This window comes from Crinia signifera, chromosome 9 (genome assembly GCF_055691185.1).
Source record: "Crinia signifera chromosome 9, ASM5569118v1, whole genome shotgun sequence".
NCBI classification, from domain to species: Eukaryota; Metazoa; Chordata; class Amphibia; order Anura; family Myobatrachidae; genus Crinia; species Crinia signifera.
Window position 1 is genome coordinate 78,442,065 of NC_139225.1, and position 25,776 is coordinate 78,467,840.

Consider the following 25,776-nt stretch of genomic DNA (forward strand, 5'->3'; position numbering starts at 1 on the left):
GTATGTACTTGTACTACTTGGTAGGTACACTTAGGTAGTAACACTGCCAGTGTCAACAGTGGACTGAGTAAATAATACTGGCAACCTCTATTCACAGTATTCAGTGCAGGCAGCACCAGTGGACTATATATAATTCAATTAATTATTAATAATATAGCAGCCTAGTAGGTAGACAAAATAAACTACTAGGTAGGTAGGCAGGCAGGCAGGCAGTAGCACTGCCAGTGGTCACCTCAAAAGGTAGTTATATTACACACCACCAGTAGCTTTATACGGGATGCAGTTAAGATCCCGGCGGTCGGGATCCTGGCGTTCAGAATCCCGACGCCGGAATCCCGACCGCCGAAATGCCGACACTTTCTCCCTCCTGGGGTGTCCACGACACCCCTGGAGGGAGAATAAATTAGTGTGCCGAGCGTAGCGAGGCACCGGGCCCGCTGCGTGGCGAGCGCAGCGAGCCCGCAAGGGGGGGCGATCCACGTCCCCCCCTTGTCGGCATTTCGGCTGTCGGGATTCCGGCGTCGGGATTCTGAACGCCGGGATCCCGACCGCCGGGATTCAATACTGAATCCCTTTATACAGTGCACCAGCAGAATTGATATAATAATTAATTTTATATTAGGTACTGCTTGGCAGTGGCACTCAGTGGCACACGTCAGTGCACCAGCAGCATGGAATTATTTTTTACAGTCCCACACAGCACAAGTATTATTTTTTAATTAAATTAGATATAGCAGCCTAGTATGTACTAGGTAGGTACACTAGGTAGGCAGAAGCACTGACAGTGGCAACAGTGGACTGAGTAACTAAATAATACTGGCTGATTCAGTGCAGGCAGCACCAGTGGACTATATATATAATATAATTAATTAATTATTAATATATAATATAATATTACAGGCACAGCACAGCACCAGAGGTAGGCCCCAGCACAGAGGAGACAGTAGTACTAGAGGTACACAGTTAGACTGTTCTCCTAAGCAGAGAGGAGAACAGAGTACACAGCAGCACTGAGGGAGACAGCCCCAGCAAATAAAATAATTAATTACAGCACAGCACACCAGAGGTAGACCGCACAGAGGAGACAGTAGTACTACAAGTACACAGTTAGACTACACAGCAGCACTGAGAGACAGCACCAGCGATTGAAAAATATTGCGCTCAAGCTCAAGGTCAAGCTCAAGTTTAAGCCCCAGCAGCAGCACCAACACACCCTCTCCCAACCCACTACTTGACTGGAGTGAAGATGGCGGGCGCGGCAGCCGCTTATAAAGCCTTGCGAAATTCAGCGCCGGGAGATGACGTTCTGACCATGCGGACAGACCCGAATCAGGCGGGAGTCTCCGAGCGCTGCTCGGAATCGGGCTCTGAATGATGACGTCCGTGGGGGCTCGGATCTCCGGAATCCGAGTCTGCACATCTCTACCACGATTTCAATCTTATGGCATCTTATACAATTTAAAATTGTATACCATTGTATATGGCATACAATGGCATACAATGAGATGAGATGAGATGAGATACGATTTTAAATTGTATAAGCACACTACCATTGTATATGGCATACAATGAGATGAGATGAGATACGATTTTAAATTGTATAAGCACACTAATAGGTGCTTTCAATGTTAATTGGCCCCTGTATAAGATTTTTAATTGTATAAGCACCCTAATGGGTGCTTACAATGTTAAATGCACCCCCACGCCACCCCCACTATCAACGCCAACCCGGAGCGCGGCGAGCGCATCGAGCCCACGAGGGGCGGCGGTACGCGTCCTCCAACTTTTTCATACCCCCACTATCCATGTCGGTGTGGAGTTGATTTTATATAGTGTGGCGAGCACAGCAAGCCACCGAGCCCGAAGCGTGGTGAGCGCAGCGAGCCCCGCGAGGGTCCGCGTTTTACTTTACATGTATTACGCGTCCCCTCGCGGGGCTCGCTGCGCTCGCCACACTTCGGGCTCGGTGGCTCGCTGTGCGCGCCACACTATATAAAATCAACTCCACGCCAACTTGGATAGTGGGGGAATAAAAAGGTCGGAGGACGCGTACCGCCACCCCTCGCGGGCTAGCTGCGCTCGCCACGCTTCAGGTTGGCGTCGATAGTGGGGGTGCATTTAACATTGTAAGCACCCATTAGGGTGCTTATACAATTAAAAATCTTATAGGGGGGCAAATTAACATTGAAAGCACCCATTAGTGTGCTTATACAATTTAAAATCGTATCTCATCTCATCTCATCTCATTGTATGCCTCATGTAGCCCACACATGCACCGATTCCAGCGTGCGTTGTGGGCTTAACTAGCACACACAGCATCGCATCGTATGCCTTGTGCATACGATGTGCATGCGATGCGATGCTGTGCTAGAAAAAGCTAGTACAAAAAGTATGTGCAGCACATACTTTTTGTACTGTACGATGAGGTGCCGCGGGAGCAGTGTGTGGGCTGCAATATACAATGGTATACAATTTTAAATTGTATAAGACCGGGTCCCATCTCATCTCATCTCATTGCGATGGGCGCCGTGATAATACACAAGTACCGAAATTCATGATTATTTTGAGGTTACATAGAAACATAGAAACATAGAAACATATCAATATGCTTATCCCAAGCATGTTTAAATTGTACTACTGTATTTGGGTCTACCACCTCTGATGGGAGGCTATTCCACTTATCTACTACTCTTTCTGTGAAGTTATTCTTCCTCACATTTCCCCTGAATCTTCCTCCCTCTAGTTTCAGTGCATGTCCTCGTGTTCTGCTGCTCCTCTTCCTGTGAAGAATGTCTCCCACCTGTACCTTGTTAAAACCCTTGATATATTTGAAAGTTTCTATCATGTCCTATTTATGGAGTGTGACCTTGGAGATTATTCTGGTTGACACGCAAAGCTGCGAAATTCAAATGTCGCTCGCTGCTCGCACTACCGGATGCCCCCTCACAGCCTAATATCCCTGCACGCATGCGAATGGATGGTTTGCATGTACATCGATTTGCAGGCTTGCGTGCGGGGACAAAATCATTCGATGGCCGTAAAACATCAAATGATTTTTAAAGTGCTCACAGACCTAAGACACCTCTATGACATTTGCCATTCAGTGCAACCACTGGAGGAGGAGGACAGAGGGAAGAGGGATGTCGGCCAACGTCCTGCTGGTGTGTTGCGGGTGTCTTGATGAAAGCAGGTGCGTGCAAAGACACACATCCACTCGCACGGAAGGCCAACCTCAGATGCAGACCTGCCATAGGGCAAGTGCAAGTTTTGGTGGTACGACCAGTGGTGTGAACAGCATATATTTCTGCATGTACAGTCCATGCACATTCAGACATATGGATGTACAGTACACCAGGGAAGGGCTTTGTAGTGGCAGTAACAGAAAGTCTAGGGCGAGATGTTCTAACATCCGCAGCCCTGTTTCGCACCCCTTCATCGGCCACCGCATTCTTAATGATTGCATAGGCTCTAACATATGTGATCATTAATGCAAGGGACAGCTCTTGCGATAAGAGCTGTCCCTTGAGATGCGGCACCGGTGCTGGACTCCCGGGTCTGAGACCCGGGAGTCCATCTGCGCATGTGCAGAGCACGGTGCTGGACGCAGGGCATGCTGGGAGGGATCCGTGATGGATCCCCTCTCCCTCCTCCCCTCCCACATCTCCACTCCCCTCCTTCCAACCCCTGTCCTCATTTTACCCCACCACTGCTGCTGAAGTCCACTCTATCCTTCAATCCGCTTCTCCCTCCACCTGCCCGCTCGATCCTATCCCCTCCAATATTATCCGTCGTCTCAGTCCATCAGTCTGCTCTCACCTGGCTCACCTCTTTAATCTTTCCCTATCCTCTGGGATCTTCCCTTCCTACTTCAAACACGCTCTTGTCTCCCCAATTCTCAAAAAAACAAATCTGGACCCCAACTCTCCATCCAACTACAGGCCCATCTCCCTCCTCCCTTTTGCCTCCAAACTCCTAGAACGTCTGACCTATAATCGTCTCCTAAGCCACCTTACTGCTAACTCCATTCTAGACCCCCTCCAATCCGGGTTCCGCCCTTTACATTCCACTGAAACTGCCCTGACCAAAGTCACTAACGATCTACTATCGGCTAAATCCAAAGGCCTCTTCTCTATCCTCATCCAGCTTGATCTGTCGGCTGCCTTTGACACTGTTGACCACCCTCTCCTGCTCAACACCCTCCGCTCCTTTGGCATCACTGGCACGGTCTTCTCCTGGTTCACCTCATACCTCTCCGATCGCTCCTTCTCCGTCTCCACTCCGAGCTCCTCCTCTCCTACTACCCCACAGCCAGTCGGTGTTCCCCAAGGGTCAGTCCTTGGCCCTCTCCTCTTCTCCCTCTACACCACCTCTCTGGGCACCCTCATCAGCTCCTATGGTTTTCATTACCAACTTTATGCTGATGATACCCTAATCTATCTCTCCTCCCCCGACTTATCCCCATCACTCCTGTCCAAGGTCTCCGAATGCCTCACGGCCATCTCAGCCTGGATGACCCAACGCTTCCTGAAACTAAACATGGCTAAAACTGAACTTCTAATCTTCCATCCCCCGAACATCCCCTCTTCTCCCACTATCTCCATCAGCATTGGTGAAACCGAGATCACGTCCACCGACCAAACGCGCTGCCTCGGTGTCATCATTGACTCCTCCCTCTCTTTCACCCCCCATATTCGTGCTCTCTCACAGTCTTGCCGCTTTCACCTACGCAACATCTCACGCATCAGACCATTCCTCTCCACTGACGCGACCAAAATTCTCATTCACTCTCTTGTCATCTCCCGCCTTGACTACTGCAACATCCTTCTCTCTGGGCTACCTCTCACCCGCCTCGCACCTCTCCAATCCATTCTTAACGCTGCTGCTAGGCTCATCTTCCTCTCCCGCCGTTCTACCTCCGCCTCCCCCCTCTGTCTATCTCTTCACTGGCTCCCCATTCCTTTCCGAGTTCTTTTTAAACTCCTCACCACCACCTACAAGGCTCTCTCCTCCTCCACAGCTCCCTACCTCTCTTCACTGATCTCTATCCACACTCCCTCCCGTCCTCTTCGCTCCATCGCTGACCGCCGACTGACCTCTCACCTAATCACCTCCTCCCACTCCCGTGTCCAAGATTTCTCTCGCGCTGCCCCCCTGCACTGGAACAACCTCCCGCCACCCATCAGGCTATCTGATTCCCTTACCTCCTTCAAGCGCTCCCTCAAAACCCACTTTTTTCGACTAGCCTATCCCTCCTCCTAACCTCTTTTGATCCTCCTATCCTGCCTCCGTTCCCCTCCGTTCCTACTTATCCTATTGTATTTCGTTCGTCCACCCACCTATTTTTAGTATGTTAACTCTTATGAGCAGGGCCCTCCTTCCTCACGTACTCACCCTACCTCATTACCTCACCTGTGCTCCTGTCCTGTTCTTCCCTTCCTCTACTTCATCTTCAGTCTCCTTGACAATTTTGACACCTACTTCTGAACTGATGCTGATTTTAGTTCTACCAGCTATACCCCTATTTATACTGTATCTTTCAACACACCCTGTACGTTACCTTGTAATTTGTTTTTTTGTTTGCTATGTACTGCGCTGCGGACACTTTGCGGCGCCTTATAAATAAACGTACTACTACTACTACTACTACAGCGCTGCGGTAAGAAGCCCATAGGCTTCAACAGGGAATCGCCAGCTTTTGCTGGCGATTCCCCCCGCAGCGCTGACACTGCGGAGGGCCATTGGAGCATACAGAAATGTGATAAAAACCCTGATAACAGGGTTTTTACTGCATTTCTGCTTTAGAGAATCTCCCCCTAGATGTGACAGACTGCGTACTACTCAGAATCAGGCCCTTTGTGTTGGTCGCATCAACTTGTTTTTGATACGTAGAAGTGAAAATAGGTGAACACTGGACAGATAGGACCAAATCAAGGAAATCAACTGAGGTTTCAGAAATACTTATGTCAGAACTTTCAGTTATTATCAGTAGTGTTCAGAAACGAAATAATTTCATATGCTCTTACTTCACCACAGCCCGCAAAATAAATACACTGTCAATACGTTTTCAATAAACAGCTATGGTGGCCCACCTCGTAGTCACCACCTCGGACACAGCTGCAATCAGTTTCTTCAATACATAGGTTAGTGCAAATACTATAAATAATAGGCATTCATTTAATTAAAACAAAATGTATATGGTTAACATATAAATGAACATTTAAATGAAACCAAGGGATGATTACAGCTTGAAGGCCAATGTGATTTCAAGCAGGTTGTGGAAGTTTTGATAACTACTTAATAGTTACCTTGATATTTTACAATATACAATATTTTATAATGAGGATGGTGTATTACTTGTGTACTGTATATACTCAAGCATATACACTATCTACACAAAAGCGATTGGACGCTGAAAGAAAATAGCTAGACAAGATTTTGTTGACATTAGTACCGTCCTGAACCGCCACATGCAATATTTACTGCAGACATCCTTCATGGAATGATTTTACATAGGAACCAATGTTAAATGGCCCCCCATACCCGATTTTTCATTGTATAGCCACCCAGATGGGTAATTTGTATGTCAAATGCCCCCCCCCCATTGTTAACGCCACCCCACGATGAACGCCAACCCGAAGCGAGCCCGCGAGGGGTGGCGGTACGTGTCCTCCGACCTTTTCATACCCCCACTATCCACGTCGGCGTGGAGTTGATTTTATACCAAGGCTACTGTAGTCCATGAAGCATATTTGCGTTTTGTTTGAGGCGCACCTAAAATTCTGCTGACTTCATTTCAATCCCCTTGGATCAAACCCTATTGATCCTACAAAACTGTTTTAATAAAAGGGGGTAGGGTTTTGAAAAGATGGCGCTGAATGATTTGAATACTTATCTATTCCTGACGTTTTCAATGTTGATTGGTGTTCCTACTCTTTGTTCATTTTGTCGATTGAGATCACATGAAAAAATAGAATGTAAAACTGGTCAGTGTATTGATTTCTTCTAGCGTTGTGCACCGGGCAGAGGCAGAACTCTGGGATTCAATGGAGTCATCTGCCGCCGGGCCCCTGCTCTCAAGGGGGCACTTCTATTCCCCTGCAATGTTAAAAACATTAATTGAAGCCATTGATATCACTTCTGAGTTCTGAAATATATTTCTACTCCCATTGTGAGTACGGGTATGCACCCACTTCTCAAAGATACCTTTATATGTGTCAAGCACCTTATTTTAGTGTAAGTGAGGCATGCACCTTGACTTGCACCCCATGAATGCTTGATGCTATCCCACATGTGGTATATTAGTAAAATTCAGCGAGAGTGACATTAAGTCTATGGAACTATTCACACACAGAAGATATGCTGAATAGGGATTGACAAATCTCTTAACACTCAATTTAATGACTGCATTCTGTAATTTAGTTTAATTCAATTTGCTGCAGCTCAACTGAAGTAAAACCATGTGGAACATTAACAGAAGCCAACTGGAAAACACTGTAAGGAATGTTGGCATTCATACAGTGCACTTACATAAGGAAGAGTGGGACTTTATTTAATCAAGATTTGTACAACTGTCAAAATGCAATGAGCAAGATGCCACAAGAGACCTCTGACATCAGTCTGACAGGCATGTCATAGCACTGACAGCAAACATAAACCTCCACTTTAGGTGACGCTGTTGCCTTTCATTTGGTTACTGTTTGTAATGTCAAAATCAGAACTTGCGTAATACATATGAGATTTAGTTATGCCGTGTTATTGTCTAACTGTATTACAGGGCCTGCAAAAAAATATGTTCAGTGAATAGATAGACATCATATTAAATTAGGCTATACAAACTTTAAGCAAATGGAATACTTATGACAAAGGAGTTACTGTTCATCTTTCTAAATCACATAAAACAATGTTCCTATGTTTATAAAGTGTTTGCAGCAATTTTATGTATATAAGGGTACTTGTTTCCTAGCACGGCACCCGTCGGGTCCCATCGCACACCTTAACTTAAGGTATGCGATGGGACCCGACTGACCCGATTTCGGGCTTTTTAACAGCTTTCCCGACAATGTAAAAATCGGGTCCATCGCATGCCATTATAATGGCATGTGATGCGATCGATGCGACCGACCCGATTTTACATTGTATTTAATGTTAAATGGCCGTTTAAAATCGGGTCCATCGAATGCCATTATAATGGCATGCAATGCGACCAATGCGATGGACCCGATTTTACATAGGAACCAATGTTAAATGGCCCCCCCATACCCGATTTTTCATTGTATAGCCACCCAGATGGGTAATTTGTTTGTCAAATGCCCCCCCATTGTTAATGCCACCCCACGATGAACGCCAACCCGAAGCGTGGCGAGCGCAGCGAGCCCGCGAGGGGTGGCGGTACTCGTCCTCCGACCTTTTCATACCCCCACTATCCACATCGGCGTGGAGTTGATTTTATTTAGTGCCGCGCCCGAAGCGTGGCGAGCACAGCGAGCCCCGTGAGGGGACACATAATACGTCTGAAGTAATGCGCGTCCCCTCGCCACTCTTCGGGCTCGGTGACTAGCTGCGCTCGCCACACTATATAATATCGACTCCACGCCTACGTGGGGGTATGAAAAGGTCGGAGGACGCGTACTGCCGCCCCTCGTGGGCTCGCTGCGCTCGCCATGCTTCGGGTTCACGTTGATCGTGGCATGGCGTTCACAATGGGGGGGCATACAATGAAAAATGGGGTCTGGGGGGCATTTAACATTGGGGCCAATGAAAAATCGGGTCTCAGGGACCATTTAACATTGGTTCCAATGTAAAAAATCGGGTTGGTCGGGTCAATCACATCGCATGCAATTTGTTTGCATGCGATGCGATTGACCCGATTTTTGCAACCCGATTGCATACAATTAAAATCGGTGGCGCCGTGCTAGGAAACAAGGACCTATATAAGTTACTTGTAAGCATTAATGTGAAGGTAGCTGACCTTGTACTTATGTACTAAGGATGCCCAGAATGTCTACTGCGTTAAATTGTATTTATGTTTGTTATATAACTGTATAGACTCTTTACAATGTGGAGGGTGAATCCATTACCACTTTGTTCAATTTAGGAATTGCCAATGGCCCACAATAGTTCATTGTCATTGGTGGAGGAGATTTGATGCCTTATTACTAGCTGATTGCTGTTGTGTGAATTCACAATCCGTTCACTGGCGGTGAATGCGTACAGATTGTAGCACACAAGCCAAAATAGTGACAAAAATAGCGAAAGGATTTAGTTGCAATCTCCTCACAATGGGACTCCCAGGAAGATGGCATTTGGGGTTGATAATTGGCTTTGATCAGGTAAATGTCTGAAAGAATGCAGGCGTGCACAGGCGTTTTAAGGGAGGTTGTGTGATGTCAGCACCGGCTTTAATAAGCCTGCATCTGTCGCAGAGTTGTGGAAGGGTCAGACTTATGCCGTGTACACACAGTGAGACTCCTTTGCTATACGGCTTAAGATTTGATTACTATGCATTACATTTCATATTACAATGTATGTAATTGAATGTAAATAGTACAGAGTTAGCAAAGATTGCACTATATAGTCATTGCTGCACTGTCTATTTAGGTATTTGATTTCAGCTGAACGGCATCGATTTGGGTTAGAAAGCTTAAAAATATGTCCTATCTCCATTTGATGTCTATGCGATCCCGATTCGATTTTGACTATATAGTCAAAATCGAATGTCAAATTGTACCGTGTGTACACAGCATTACTCACAATTGCACAGACTGGAAAATCATTAGATGGTTTGGGAATTGCGTATGATTGTGCAACAGGATACCGGATAGCGATATTTTTGCTATTCGCATGCAGAGTTGTACAAGGGGGGGTGTCTTTTCTGGGCGGTGGCAGATGAACGATCAGGTCTGAATCAGGCCCCCACAGCGAACTATGGCAGAGAACTTGACCTTTTATTTTTTATACCCAGCTCTGGTTCGCCCAGTTTTAGATCTACCACAAAGAGCCTTTACCCTTCCCTTATTAACTCAATGCCTACTGAGTCCTGCCTCCAGCCAATGGACTGATGACCGTTGATGCCGTTTCTCATCTGTGGTTTCGTATGTAAACCACTGCTGTCACTACTGACTGAGACCATCTATAGTAAACCTGTTGATGGCCATCCATATATATTTTTGCTTTTAGCATGTGGCTTTTTATCGGCCCTTTTTTTGTTAATATACATGTATTTTATGATTATGTGTATAAACACCCTTATGGTGTTCTGTGCATCATTTACTATGGGTTTACTATGGGTTTATCAGATTTATTTAGTGTTACTAGGTCCATGCCATTTGGTAGATGTGCATTGCAGTAGGACAGTACTTAATGATGCAGACACACAGGAAATGGTGCAGCTGTTAAGCCTACAGATTGGTGTCTGCTTCATAGAAGACATGAAATACACATTGAAGATACACCTATACTTTACTGTATTCCTTGTGAAAGTATGGTGATAATACTGAAACTTTTACCTTTGGAGTGAATAGAAAAAAAATACAAGTCTTACGCTGGGGGGCACAGCACTAAAAAACTCTGATCATGTACGGAATCTTGAGCTGTGTACATACGGGGGCGATAGGGTCTGAAATCGCTGGGAATATGGTCACTGGCGACCATATTGCCAGTGATGGGAGTGTGCCCCGGCGATAAATCGCAAGGTACGCGCTCCCATTTTCAGCCCCATTCTAATCGCTGGTCGCAGGAGCTTGCTCCTGCGACCAGCTGATTACCTCTGTGGCTCCCCCAGGCAGAGGTTTCTTTTCATCAGTGACCATCTCTGGTCGCTGATGAAAAGGAGAAACCGAGCAATATATTGCTCAAAGATATGTTGCTAGCAATATATTGCTGAGCAATATATCTCTCCCGTGTGTACAGTGCTTTGGTGTTGTCCTGGATATTGGCCTGACACTTAAACATCAGGTTTTAGCCACAATCAAATCCTCATTCTATCATCTAAGGAATATAGCCAGAATTCCCTAAGAAGACCTGCCTAAAGTCTTATATGCATTTATATCATCACGCCTAGACTACTGCAATGCTCTCTACCTGGGTCTCCCATCAAAAGAATTTCACCACTTGCAGCTGGTACAAAATGCAGCCGCCAGACTATTAACTACTAACCAGCCCCGTTCCTGCCACATAACTCCCATTCTCCACTCCCTTCACTGGCTACCTGTAAAATGGTGAATTGTTTTCAAGATTGGCTTACTCACTTTCAAGGCCCTACATGACCAAGGCCCAAGGTACCTGCAGCAGCTGCTGATTCCTTACTCTCCTACTCGATTACTACTATCCATTGAAGGACTACTAACAGTACCCCGAATTTTCCTAAATTCATCTGGGGGTCTAGCTTTCAACTTTGGTGTAAGTCCTTCCCTTGAAACATCCTGCATTTGAATGTGCAAGGATTAAAGGTGCATCCACAAGGTAGCAATCCCCACAGCCAACAATATCGGCGGGGTGCTGGCATTGGCAAGTGCATACACACTTGCCAATGCTGGCAGGCAACAAACTAATTCAGGGTAACGGGACGGGTGCAGAGTGCAGCATGGCCCTCATTAACAATCTTCTTCATCATCTGTGCATGCACAGACAATGGAACGGGCCATAAACAACCCGTTGGAGCATGCATTGGCCATTGAAATCATCAGACACCATTGAAACTTTCACCTGCCTCATTCTAGTTGCCAAATCTCCATCAAAATATGGCCTCCAATGTAGGCAATGAAGTTCTTCGACACACCTGTAATACATCCTTAATGGTCTAGGTGTCTCTGAATAGTCACCACCCAGAAATGCCAAATGCATTTACAAAACATTTCTAAGGCTGGGCCTCTCAATCAGTGTGACTGTACACTCTCACCATTGGACACATGCACTGTACGACTTTAAGGCGCCTATTGAATTATCATGATTGACATTTACCTTAACTTAACTCTAAATTACCCCTAGAAATGTATCACACAGACACCTTATTCTAAAATAATCACACGGACAACAACTGCATAAGTTAAAAGGTCAACAATATTTATTAAGTGGTATGACCCTATTGAAAGGGATCGCCAGGAAGGCACTTGGAGACCAGCTCAGGTCAAACATTTTTAGTAAAGGCGGCGACTACAACGCTCCAACTTATAACCAGGGTGATGAACCGCCCCCATTGAATTTAAGGCACAGCCCGCACTGTGATGGTCTTACCGCCCTTCCTATGGCATGGCAAGGACACTTCAAGGAAGTGGCCAACGTCCCCCCGCGGGGGCAGGACGCACCAGCCTTCCTGGCAGAGGGGCAATACCGCACAGTGACCACCTGTACCTCAAAATTGACCGCTGGTCGAGAGCGCCCTCCCGACAATTATTAATTCATTTTTGTAAAGCCAAATTAGGTGAAGGCCGAAAGGCCAGGTAGCAATTAAAAAAGCAAGGGAGCGAGGGTGGGAATCCAGACTCAAAGAGGAAGCAGCATCATCTGACCCCCCTTTATATACCCCTGCATAAGCTACCACCCCTTTTCTACCTAATTGGCTGCTCTAATTAACAATCATGTGCACTTCTATGGGTAATGAACTATTCAACAACTTTCTTAGGACAATCACAAAATTCACAGGCTCTTAAATGCCATCATGCCTATACAGCCCTCGCTTAATCTTAAAAGCTTAAGAGCAAAGTTGAAAAACATTGACCATATGCAAGAATATTGGCATTGCATATGGCCAATGATACATACTATATATAGGGCCTATTTAGGCACAACTCTCTGATTAGTGTCAATCGCTATTCAGGAAAATGCATGACTCAACATTGGGAGGGGGTAATCCGGCACTGAGACCGCATAGATCAGCTATTACAGATGGCCAACGGTGTCTGCATGATGTCACATACAACTGTTGTAATCCAAAACATGACGGCTCGGCTACCTTAGTTATGCGAAAGCTCCGCTATCCATCGACTCGCAAAACTACAAGTCAAGCTGAATTAGTCCCATAGTGTTTTACATATGTTTTGAAGTTATATTCAGTATTTTTAGATTCTTATTTTATTTGGCCATATACTTTATGATTAGATCGTATTATACTAATTTAAATTGTAATTGGACACTTTGAAAACCTGTGAGGTTTAATTGCTCTTAGAACGCTGACCAGCTTTAATGGTCCCTATTTCTCTGATGAAGGAGATTAGGGGCATGATTCATAGTTGATTGCTAATGTGACTGAGAATTTGCATAGCAAGCAATTATCGAATGACTGTGCATCCATACCTATTGAATTGCACATATGTGAAGGAAAACAGCTGTAGAAAATATGTATGGATTGTAATCTTAAACCCCGTGTAGTTTTACTGAACTGAAGCTGGCATTTGGGGGAGGAAGGTCTGTGACTTCAGGAATGACCACTTCCAGCCTGTCTCAGATGCATATTAGTGGTAGCTTAATCACAGGTGATATTTTGCCTCTAAAAATTTATCGGAGAGGATAAAATTCCAATTATATTAGAATCTACAGATATTGACACATTGCTATTACTGGAGAAGTTATGGCAGGAGAATAGTGTGGAAAAAAACTAATCATGTGTCAAAATCTTTGACGTTAATGAAAGAAGGGAAGGACAAAACAAATCAAGTTTTTACCCTGACAGTCTGAAATCTAACACCATTCTGTACTTCTATAAAAAATGGAGGATTTTTAATTATTTTGAAAGAAAATCATAATGGTCTAATCTTACGGAACAGGAACACGTGGCAACTAAACAGTTGGTAAAAGACAATTCCATTGTTATTAAAAGTGCAGACAAAGTAGAGGGAGTAGTAGAACTAGATAGATCTTACTATTTAGATGAAGCATATATAAAGCATAATAATAGAATATTTTACTCCAGATTGAAACAAGATCCAACAAAACTCTATCAGGTTGATTATAAAATCATGTTAGAAGAGGCTCATATCAAAGGATGAATTTGTTTGTCAAATACCCAGTCACTCCTATTTTTTATCACATCCTAGAAATCCATAAATCATTTTATGCACCCCCTGGGAGACCTATTTTTTCCTACTATTGGGGGCCTCACGTCTAAATCTTTCTCAGCTTATTGATTATTTTTTTACAAAAATATGTGGATTCAGGAAGGGGACATGGAAAGGCTGCATAATGTAAACAACATATAAGGCGAAAAAGATCTGTAAATAGTGGGATATGGAGTGACATAGAGGACGTTAGTATGTTAGATGGTTTATGCAGGCTCCTGTAAGCAGAGGGTACCTGCTCATTGGTATATGATGCATTTTATAAGTCTCCCATGGGGGTTTGAGATAATGCGATTTCCCACCAAAGGACGTATGTGGTGGTTTCACACTGTTATTTTAAAACGGGTTCTTAAATCTACTGCCCCATGCTCAAATTATAATATGTAATTAGAGAGGCCGATAATTCCCAGCAACCTCAACAGCAGCTCAAGCGGTCAGTGGTAGGTGACATGACCTAGTCAGGTAGTACAGCAAGGGACAGTTTTGAAATGTGTGGCAGATGGTCAAAAGGAGCAAGTTTTCTCACTTGGGACTTATTAGCCCCAATAGGAGTCATGCGCCCAAAGTAATATACAGTATAATCCAGTGGTTCCCAAACTGTGTGCCTAGGCACCCTGGGGTGCCTCAAGACACTTGCAGGGGTGCCTTGGATTGGTGGTCTAGGGCAAATTCAATAGGCAAAACCAGTTTGTGGCCACCAATCATAAAATATGTGGCAAGCAAAAGCGAATATTGTTTCTCACTACATAATTGATCCTAAGGTTGATATATAAACACAATTTACTTAATTTAATATTTTTTCTAAATTTATCAGCAAGAAACTTTTGACCAAGGGGTGCCTTGAAAAATATTCTAATAGTCTAGGGTGCCGAGGTTCAAAAAAGTTTGGGAACCACTGGTATAATCTCTACAGTTAAATCTCTCTACCCAGTGTGTAACAGGCTGATAGACATAAAATGGAGATTTAGAAAACTCTATGTACCTGTAGATGATAGAGTCCCTCTATAATACTGAGGAACAAGATGCTTTATTCAATCGCTGCTGCTATTTCCGATGGGGGAAATAGCGGCGGGCACCTATTCAAGAAGGAGGGCTGGGCTAAGCAGGGTAAATCAGAGGTAGAGCTCAAACAGTACCAGGTAATGCCAAAATGCTACATCTCTGCCATTGATGGTGTAAACTTATTGATGGTTGCTAGCCAATGATGGCGGATAACCATTTATATTTTTGCGTCAGCATCCTATAGCACATTTTGTGGCTCTACTTTAAAATAAAGTGGGGTTATTCTGGTTGATTCGCAAGGCTGCGAATTCTCATCCTTGTGAGTCCACCAGACGCCGCCTTACAAATGAAGGTCTGCGCGCCCCCCGCACTCGTAGCATTCATATGGACTGAATGCGAATGGATGTTTAACATAAAATACCATTCGCAAGCCAGAGGGAAACTCCCACATCATTTGAAGGTTACATAGATATGCCTATACATTAGAGAGGAAATGGGCGGGCAGCTGACAACTGGTGATGTCAGCTGCCTGTTAACGGTGCCCACGTAACCGGCTGACAGCCATGGGAATGCTGGGCATTCCCATATGCGTGACTATCCGCCACCGCCCCCTGTCTTGGGTGCGTGCACCAGGAAAACACTCTGCGCATGCGAATATGCCGGACATCGGTCCCCGTGTGAATGAATGGTCCATGTGAAAGGACCAGAATAAGGGCCTATTTTGGTGAATGATCATGGAGGCATCTTTTTTCTATGATACATAGTACATGTAATCAAGCCTCGACCAATAAAAGCAGGAATGTTCAGAGACTAGAAATAAAGCATGATGTTATTGAAGATTATTTATTACTTTGCTTAAGATTTACATTTGTTTTGCGTTAAGGTATGCTAGTACAAATCATGTCCCAGAGTATTCAATAATAAATATTGTTTTTTTATTTTCCATGTGGACAAGGGGTAATCCAAGCTTCATAAGGAATGTCACACACAGACATTTATTTTTATATTGGGAAAGCTTTATCCATGTTTCTCCAATAACCACCAAGAGACTATTACAAAATTGGTTTTAAAGGACTGTGGCATGTGACTATTGCAAGCTTCTTAATGATGCCTTAAGGCCCCCATACACTTATCCGATTTGGGCTCAAATCAGATGTGTTTGACACCCTATCCGACCCGATGCGTGGTCCCGTCCCGATCGGGTCAGACCCTGCAGATTAAGCCTGTTGCAGGTTCAATCTGTTGGATCGGACCTATCACAGGCACATCGCGGGTGCTTTTTAGCACCCATGATTTGTTGGTCTGATCCGGAGGTGTGTGCCAGCAGTGTATTGTGAGGACAGGCACGCACAATACACAGTGCAGCCTAGGATACAAAGGGAGGGGCTCGCCGCTCTGCAGGCTGCACTGTGCAGTGAGTGCTCCGTCTGAGTCCTGACGCCCGGAGGGAGAAGATGCTGCGATGCTGTGCTGCCGCCGCAGGTAAGTAATAGTAATTACACAACAGGGGTGGCGAGATATATATGCACTATATTGCACTTATTTAGCTGATATGTTATATTAAATGGCCCAGCCATGGCCGAGCAAATGTTTTGTCTAGCAATATTTATCTTCTAAACACACGATCACGGTACAATCACTAACAGTCAAGGGGTAAGCTACCCTGGACTATGTTACTGGGACTACATAAGTGTCCCTCTTTCTACTAAGGTAGTCACGTATGTTATATAGCATGCTCTGTTCTTCTGTTTTTTTTTCTTTGTTTCTCTTTTCTTTTGGTTTCTTGTCAGTCCTCGGTTATATTACTGTTATCTACTTGTTTATTAATGCTTAAGTATAATACGGACCGATGGGCATACAAGGTATCACTATCTCAATTACCCCTTCCTATGCATACAGTCATTAAGGTTAACTGCTCTGCATTAGGACTCGTAGATAGTTTCTCCACTTCTCTACAGGAAGCTCCCAGTGTTTTTTTATTCCCCCTAAGGACTAGCATAGTAGTCTTAACGTATTTACTTACTGATTTTCAGTAACCAGGCTGTGGGAAAATGATAGTGTTAATAAGCTGTTTCCATAGCAGAAAGGCCGTGGATCATACATAGTTGAGACACATGGAGCATCCTTTCGCCACGGCCTCAGTATTGGGAAATATCAGAGTCCTCAAAAACGCGTTTTGCCGCACTCAGGGCGGCTTTTTCAATTCAGAACACATTTTTCAATGCAGAGACACATTGTCATGTATCTTCGATACATAGACGATGTCCTACTCCTGTGGACAGGACCACAGGAAATGTTAATCAGCTTTTTTGAAAATCGCAATGCCTCTGCACATCTGGACAAATTCACATATAACATGGATGCTAATATGGTTAATTTTTTGATGTGCAGTTTAAAGTGGAACAAGGTAAAATCACCACACAACTATTCACAAAGGTAACAGTTCGCAACATCCTATTGCATTACAACAGCTTTCATCCTAGACACATGATGTCCGGCCTGCCCTACTTGCAGTTTTTGCAAATGTGCCGCATTAATAGGGACATCTCTATACGTGATAACCAACTTAATGACATGGTCAGTAAGTTCCTGGAGAGGGCATACCCTATCATGGAACTGGTGGCAGCTAAAAACAGAGCTTGCATGAAATCTTGTCAGGAATTGTTGCATAATAAGGAGAAAAAGACCAAAAATTCTGACAACACGGTAACTTGGGTTACACATTATACAAATAAATCAGCAGGAATGGTCCCTATGGTCAAATCACTATGGCCAATAGTGAATTCTGATCCCGACTTAAAAAGTTTACATAATACTAGATTATTGCCCAATTACATGAGAGGTCCCTGCATCAGAGACTTAGTGGTGAAAACGGATATAAGGGGAATGGACAAAAAAGGTACAACGCACTTCCTTACCAGAAAGGCCGGGTGCTGTTAATGCACAGGTTGCGCCACTTGTAATTATATGGTGGTAGGAAAAGTATTCATGCACCCATATACAGGCAAGCCATATAAAATTAAATATCCTCTCCCTTGCACCACGAAGTTTGTAATGTACTTGCTCACTTGTCCATGTGGACTTCACTACGTGGGCAATGCAGCAAGACAATTTTAAAAATGCATGGCTCAGCACAGGACAGCAATTAGGGCAGCATTAAACACAGGGGCCAGCGAGCAGGCTGTGGCGTGACACTTTGCACAATATGGCATGCCTATGCTACCGCATGATAGACCATGTCCCCATGTCTATAAATTGTAAGCTTGCGAGCAGGGCCCTCCTACCTCCATGTCGGTTTGTATCTACCCAATTTATCAGCATAATAATTATAGGATTACAGACCGGTCAAACATCATAGGCCAAATTCAAAAATGAGTGTTGAGAATATACAGTAATTCAATAATTGAGCACTAAAATGATAACAATGGATTAGTTATTCTATTTGATTCAATGTATCACAGTTTGATATCAATATGCGCTCACCATGGGAACATAGTGTATACAATCTCATTAAAGAAAAAGGCAAAACATTGAGGAAGCAGTACAGTAATTGCATGTAAACATTCCCACTGGGTAATAAAACAAAGAATATGATGCTGATATAGACAAGGCAAAGCAAGAGCACACATAACAAATACTGCTGCTACAGACAAGGCAACGCAGGAGCAAACTTGGTGACTGCCTGGTATGAACGGACTGTCAATCGCTCCAAATGGAAACCTCACATCAAAAGCTACAATTGAAGCCAATTACAAAAAAACAATAATAATAATCCATTGGGCTCATTAAGGGCCAATGGATGAACCGTCTGCAGACGGTGAATCCATTTGGCTTCCAATCTCAGAAGCTGATGATCTCTATCACTGCCTCGCACATTAACGGGTATGCAATTGATAATTTTGTATCTAATTGAGGGTAATGGGTGATTGTGGGCTTTGAAGTGTCGGGCTACCGGTTGCTCGGAGCCTTTACCTGCTAGAGCCACTCTGATGCTGGATTTGTGATTGGCAATTCTTTCTTTAAACTGAGTAATAGTTTAAAGAATCTATCGATTGCGGAGAAAAAAGCCTTAAAATACTCCTACCCTGATATAGTCATACGGACTGCCGATAAAGGGGGAGCGCTTGTAGTACAAAACACCAGTGATTACAAGACGGAGATCTACAGGCAACTCTCCGATGCGTCCATCTATAGGGACAGCGGCGTAACTAGTTTTTCGGCGCCCCCCTGCCGACAAGTCAGGAGGCGCCCCCCTGTAAAAAAAAAACGGAGCGGAGGGGAGCCGTGGTACGGCGGTCGGGAGGGGGGGTTGTGTTTCTGTGTGTGTGTTTGTATGTATGTGTAACGTGTTTGTGTGTGTGTGTGCGCGTGTGTGCGTTACCTCTGGCCGGCTGGCCGCATCCGTCTGCGCCGGGTCCCGGGCGGCTCTCCCGTTACTGCTGCTAATGTAAAAGTGACACTTGGAAAATGGCTGCCCCCATACTGCAGACGAAAAACTGTCTGCGGTATGGGGGCAGCCATTTTCCAAGTGTCACCTTTTTGTACTAGAACAGCGCTGCGGCTGCCGGGACACGGGAGAGCTGGGACCCGGTGGTGCACGGTACGGCGGCAGAAGGCAACTATCATCCCGCAGCCCCCCCGGCGCCCACATACCCTCAGCACCTCCCCGCCACCGCGGGGGCTGCGGGACGATAGTTACGCCACTGTATAGGGAACTCAAAGAGGATCCAACACATTCTTAAAAAAAAAAAACTAGACACTCTTCTAGTAGCGAGCGAGCGAGCATGGAATCTTCCATTACACTGGAAAAGATCAGAGATGCCCTATCAGTAGACCACCCCAAGACTCCCTTGCTGTACACAATCCGTAAGATTCATACGTATAGTGTGCATCCACCAGGTCGTCTGAGCATATTGGCCAGAGACGCATTGTGCTACATTGTACTCGCATTGCTCACTTCGCTCGCAATGCTTCGGGCACACTATTTTATTCTCCCACCACGCCCTAGTGAATGGTAGGGAATGAAATACCGCCTGTCGGGTAAAAAAACTTAAAAAAAACATGTTGACCTCACGACCTGTCGAAAGTCATGTTGACTGTTTCACCTGTACATTCTATATGTTGGTATTTTGACCATGTCGGGATTTTAAATGATATTTTCATTGCCATTTTAAAAATCTTTTTTTATTGTCACTTTATCTATTTTCTTAATGTCACAATATAGTCAGCAGTGTACACATTGATTTTTGGGCATTGGCGGCTGCACATATAAAAAAAAAAAATGGTCACAAATATTACACTATTTTTGATTCTTGTCATAGGTCTCACATAATACATTTTCACAAAAAAAGATTGGCAATAATTGGAGGTTGCTGCCATCTAAAGGTGTAACAAAATTACAACAGTGCAAAATCTTTAAAATTGCTTAGAAGGGGTTACGGTCATTGGGTCAACAGCATGTAGGTCGACACTATTAGGTCGACCTGCATTTAGGTCGACATGAGTCTAGGTCAACATGCATGAATGTCGACATGAGTCTAGGTTGACATGGTTTAGGTTGACAGGGACATTAAGTCGACAAGGTCATTAGGTTGACATGGGTTAGGTGGACAGTCAAAAGGTCGACTGGGGTTTTTCACATTTTTTTGTGAGCCGACATGTGCCAACAGGTGGTATTACATGCCCTACCTTCCACTAGGTGTGGCGGGAGAATAAAATTGTGTGCCGCGCGTAGCGAGGCATCGTGTCCGAAACATGGTGAGTGCAGCGAGCCATGTGAAGGGACGCAGTGCTATGTTTCAGTGTCCATGTCGACTGTGTCAACATTTGGGATAAAAAATGTGAAAAACCTTTTGACTGTCGACCTACCGCCATGTCGACCTAATGACACTGTTGAACTAATGACCCTGTCGACCTAGACTCATGTCCACATTCCTGCATGTTGACCTAGACTCATGTCGACCTAAATGCATGTCGACCTAATGGTGTTGACCTATTGACTATCGTCCAACATACTGGTGACCTAATGATCCATACCCCTTAGAAGTGTTTTACTATCATTTTTTTATAGTATACATAGAGGTAATAATAGATTGCTGCTCATGTTTTTAATAGTTTTATTGTTTCCCTTTGCCAACACACAGTGCCCCCAGCTGCACTCGGCTCTCCTGAGCCGGCACTGCATCACTTCCGGTTTCTAACCCGGAAGCCATAGCACGGACCCAGACTGGAGACTCAGGGGTGGCCGGGGGAGCTCCCTTATGTTGGTATGTATAAATGCACTTGTTATGCACTCACTGTAAGTGTCCTGAAAACGGACTATATGCCCAAAACAATGTAGACCTTTGTTAATACACAGTTTTTCACCAGTTCCAGAGTGACAGTGGGCACACTTGCACCAGGGGGGCTCAACAAAGTGCCGGGTTTGCATTGCTTCTTATAATGTTGATCTCTGGTATTTGATACATTGTATTGTTTCGTATTTATTACTGAGCATGTTTGTTCTATAGGATACTTTGCAATATGCTTCATTGTATTCTGTCTAAGGTAGTAGATTATTTCTGTGATGTTTGTAAGTCTTTTTTAATCTGTCGTTTTTAATGCAATAATTTTGTATACATGTATTGTTTACTGGCCGCGGGCGGAGACGTGGTGACGTACAGATGGCCTTCTTAGCTTTTGACGCTTTTCTATGACGTCACTAAAGTGCACCATCCATCCCACATGTTCCACTGCCAGCGTCCGGAAGCACTAGGGAGCGGTATGTATATAAATGTGATTGTGCACTTTGTAATTTTTCTGTCCTGAAGATGAAGCTTAATAAACTGCTTTGAAATGTTGACCACATTCACCACTGTCTGAGTTACGTGATTTCGAGTGGTGCCCATTGCAGTATTATTGGTCGCCTTGCCAGGAGAAACCCAGAGAAGGCACCGAGCAGGTTGAATTTGAGTAAGGAGTGCTATCCTGCTTTATCGTTATAATCGTTGATTGGAGAGGTGGATTCTTCCAACTAGGATTGCAGCACCCAATTTGATTGTTGTATATGAGATGGATGGAGCAATAAGCCGCCAAGGCTTCAACACCGGGTGTCAACACAGTGGGAGATGGTGTCGACAGTGTGAACTTAGCACTTCTAACACTTGGAAACACTTTGTTGTTTTCTGAATCTGAAGCCGAGAATATCTTTTTTAAAAAGCAATTGGATGAGGATACTAAGGTATGCTGTGTGCAGCAATTGTATAGAGACTTTTTGAAACTTAAACAACATGCATGGAATAACGAATTATTTTAAGAGTAAACAGATTCCTAGGGGGTTTCGCGTCAAAAACACACTGACGATTGGGCGCTTCAATGTGACTTTTTGTAAGTCACATTGCCAGCCCCAGCCTGCACTGCCAGGAAATAATTATATATATATATAGACATTGGATGGGCTCTGCACACACTAAATTAACTGATAATAAATAGTGGAGATTTGGTTCATGAATTGATCAATGCATTTAAGCCTGCAGCCCCCATCAAGGGACCCCACTGTTCTGCAGGTCCTACCACTATCGCTGAATATGGCTGCAATACACATAGCTATCACATCAATGTTTGATACCAGGCATGCTATCAGGTCTGAAGCTCACAGCAGACTTTGCTTTTATAGGTGAGCAGCTACCAACACACCTGTCACTAATCATCTAGGGAAATGGCTAACATAAGCTATGGAATCTTAGTTAAAAACAGGGTGCATGAGAGAATGTGACCACAATAAGACTAATTAAAAAATTAATCTAATAAACAATATATACACTTAACATCGGCACTCACCTTTCCTAGTTTTGGGGTGCCCTATGGCTTGTGACCACATTGTTTAAACAGACATTGGATGGGCTCTGCACACACTAAATTAACTGATAATAAATAGTGGAGATTTGGTTCATGAATTGATCAATGCATTTAAGCCTGCAGCCCCCGTCAAGGGACCCCACTGTTCTGCAGGTCCTACCACTATCGCTGAATATGGCTGCAATACACATCGGCAGAACAGTGGGGTCCCTTGATGGGGGCTGCAGGCTTAAATGCATTGATCAATTCATGAACCAAATCTCCACTATTTATTATCAGTTAATTTAGTGTGTGCAGAGCCCATCCAATGTCTGTTTAAACAATGTGGTCACAAGCCATAGGGCACCCCAAAACTAGGAAAGGTGAGTGCCGATGTTAAGTGTATATATTGTTTATTAGATTCATTTTTTAATTAGTCTTATTGTGGTCACATTCTCTCATGCACCCTGTTTTTAACTAAGATTCCATAGCTTATGTTAGCCATTTCCCTAGATGATTAGTGACAGGTGTGTTGGTAGCTGCTCACCTATAAAAGCAAAGTCTGCTGTGAGCTTCAGACCTGATAGCATGCCTGGTATCAAACATTGATGTGATAGCTATGTGTATTGCAGCCATATTCAGCGATAGTGGTAGGACCTGCAGAACAGTGGGGTCCCTTGATGGGGGCTGCAGGCTTAAATGCATTGATCAATTCATGAACCAAATCTCCACTATTTATTATCAGTTAATTTAGTGAGTGCAGAGCCCCTCCAATGTCTGTTTAAACAATGTGGTCACAAGCCATAGGGCACCCCAAAACTAGGAAAGGTGAGTGCCGATGTTAAGTGTATATATATATATATATATATACTAGGTGATTCATCACGCCCTACGGGCGCTCTTCACACCGTCGTCAGGGGCTGCGCCCCCTTAATTTGTGAACATTTGCATATGAGAAAGATGGTTAGAATTGTATGAAAGATGCCTGTATTGCAACTTAAGTTATAGGTGAAATGTGTTAAATAGAGAGCATATGGGCCCTTATTCTGGTCGGTGCGGCCGGATCCGAATATGCGGCCAGGACCGTGCGTGCGAAACCCCGCCTTCCATACGGATCGCCAACTCCGTCCGTATGCGGTAAGAAGCTGGCCGAACGGACCGCACGTGTATTTTACACGAAATACGCCTCCTCCATCTAAGGGAACCTCCCCCATCATTCGATGGTCGCAGACCATCGAATGCAGGACCGAGTGCTCCACCAGCTCCCGCAACCTCAGACCACACGGACATTTCTCCGTGCAAAAGCAGGGATCTGGGCGGGCAGCTGACATCCGGCGATGTCATATATCCGCCCCCTACACGTGCGTCACGACTGCATTACCATACGTACGCCCAGCGTTTTCATGGGAACGCCCATGAAACGCAGGGCGTATGCATATGGTAATGAGCCCAAATAGCCCTTCACGCCCCTCTCCACCCCCTGTTCGGAGTGTTCACATATCATGCGGGATTTGGCCGTACGCCCCGCTCGCACATGCGCAGAGACGCCTCTGCACATGCGCAGACACAAAACATCGGCGGGCCGAACGCACGCGGATATATCCGCACCAACCAGAATAAGGGCCATGATGTGGAAGGGGGTGTATATTGTTTTGTTTAATTAAAAAGCGGTTACAGAGTAAGATGTACATTGATAGTGTGGATGGTACAGTGACATTTGTGGGTGTGGGGGGGGGCTGTGTGGGCGTGTTGTTTAGGTGTGTGTGTGCAATAGTATAGTAGGGTGTTTCTGAGTCAGCGGCTCCCCACTGGCGGATGTCAAGACACAGGAAAACAGGAGGCTGGGTAGTGATAGGGGTGTGTGGGCATAAGGGGGACTAAAGAGGAGGGTGGGAGATACTGTGCAGCTTCTGCCAGTGGGTGAGGGGCCAGCGTGGCAGTACAGGAGTACAGGATGGTGGCCCTTAGTCAGTGTCTCCTCCTACTGGGTGGGAGTTCGGGTGCATGAGAGCAGTAGGCTGGGCTATGAGGCATGATAGGGGCATGTGGGCAAAACAGCGTCAGCGACTCCCCAGTGGTGGAAGTTACGGTTCAGGAGAGCAGGAAGCTGGGTAGTGATAGGGGGGTGTGAGAATACGGGGGACTAAAAAGGGGCTTAGGGGTGCTGCCGTGGGTGGATGCCGTGAATTGCGGGAGGGGGGTGTCGCGGGGGGGGGGGGTGTGGGTACCGCGAATTGTGGGATGGGGGGCGCGGGGGGTTGCAGTGAATCGCGGGAGGGTGGGTCGCGGGGGCGGGGGGTTGCCGCAATGACAGGAGGGGGGGTCATTGGTGGGGAATCGCGGTAGGGGGGGTCGTGGGGGGCACCGTGAACCGCGGGAGGGGGGGCCCGGGGGGTTGGCGCGAATCGTGGGAGGGGAGGTTGCGAGGTGCCGCGAATCGCAGGAGGGGGGGGTGTCACGGGGTGGGGCTGCGAATCGCGGGAGTCACCGGGGGTGCCGCGAATTGCGGGGGGTGTGCTGCAAATCATGGTAGGGGGGTCGCGGGGGGTGCTTCATTGGTGTCCATGTCGACACATGAGAATGAATATGAAAACATTGAAAGAGTGAAAAATATATCTTGTCAACCTTTTTCATTGTCGACCATGTCAGTGTTTTGCATGTGCCATTTAATCGTGGGGATGCCGTGAATGGGGGGGGGGGGGGGAGGGAGGGAGGTGCATACCTCCCAACATGACCCTCTCCAGGAGGGACACATTGCTCTGTTTCTTGACTTTCTTCTTAATTTATGGATTACCATCACCTGTGCTTAAACACCTTTCTTATCAATTACCCTGTTTAAAACAGGTGATGACAATCATAAATTAAGATGGAAGTCCACAACCCAGCGTTACAGCTCCAGACACACTTT